Source organism: Micropterus dolomieu, linkage group LG01 (assembly GCF_021292245.1).
Source record: "Micropterus dolomieu isolate WLL.071019.BEF.003 ecotype Adirondacks linkage group LG01, ASM2129224v1, whole genome shotgun sequence".
Lineage (NCBI taxonomy): Eukaryota > Metazoa > Chordata > Actinopteri > Centrarchiformes > Centrarchidae > Micropterus > Micropterus dolomieu.
The window spans coordinates 3,172,195-3,173,078 of NC_060150.1; the positions used below are offsets into that span (position 1 = coordinate 3,172,195).

At 39.4% G+C, this 884-nt stretch overlaps 1 protein-coding gene across 1 annotated transcript in view; it reads right to left on the bottom strand.

The window, feature by feature from the left end:
• Nucleotides 1-646: 646 nt before the first annotated feature.
• LOC123972599 (tyrosyl-DNA phosphodiesterase 2-like) overlaps nt 647-884 on the bottom strand; it is a 31,646-nt gene continuing 31,408 nt past the window's right edge. Inside the window, exon 10 of the mRNA XM_046052158.1 lies at nt 647-884. The gene's annotated coding sequence lies outside the window, so the exon portion shown is untranslated.

Sequence of the window (884 nt, forward strand, 5' to 3'; positions counted from 1 at the left end):
CCGACAGTTGATCTTTTCTCTCCAAGTTGCTTTCCGATTCTCTTGTAGCCCATCCCAGCCTTGTGCAGATCAACAATCTTGTCCCTGATGTCCGTAGAAAGCTCTTTGGTCTTGCCCATGGTGGTGATGTTGGATGCTGGTTGTTTGGGTGTTGACAGGTGTCTTTTATACAGGTAACGAGGTGAGGCAGGTGTATTTGATGTAGATAATTGGTTGGGATTGGGGCTGTGTCTTAAAGAAAGACTAACTGGCTTGTAGGAGCCAGAATACTTGCTGTTTGGTAGGGGGTCATATACTTGTTTTTCCTCATCAGATGGTTATCAATTTTAATAAATTCAAATGATGTGATTTTCTGGAATTTTCTTTGGGATTCTGTCTTTCACTGTTAGAATGTACATATGATTAAAATTATAGATCGTTGCATTCTTTGTAAGTGGGCAAACCTGCAAAATCAGCAAGGGGTCAAATACTTTTTTCCCCCACTGTATATCGATGCAAAATGAATACCACAAGAATTAAACAACAAATAATACTTTTTCATGTTTTTAATAGTATTTTTTAATAGCAGTAAAAATGATTGGACAAACAGCGTGAGCACACAGGTTAGAGCTTCTCTTTATATCGAGGTATCAGATCATGACGCAAAAATTACAAACTAATCTCGGATGAATCCAGGAGACCGCTTTCACTGTAGCGACAGAGATTGCACATTTCAATTCCCCACTCTGACGCCTTCACCGTTGTGTCCCTGAGCAAGACACTTAACCCCTAGTTGCTCCAGAGGTCTGTGACCTACGACATATAGCAATTGTAAGTCGCTGTGGATAAAAGCGTCAGATAAATGAATAATTGTAATAAATGTAACGAGAATTATAACGTACACA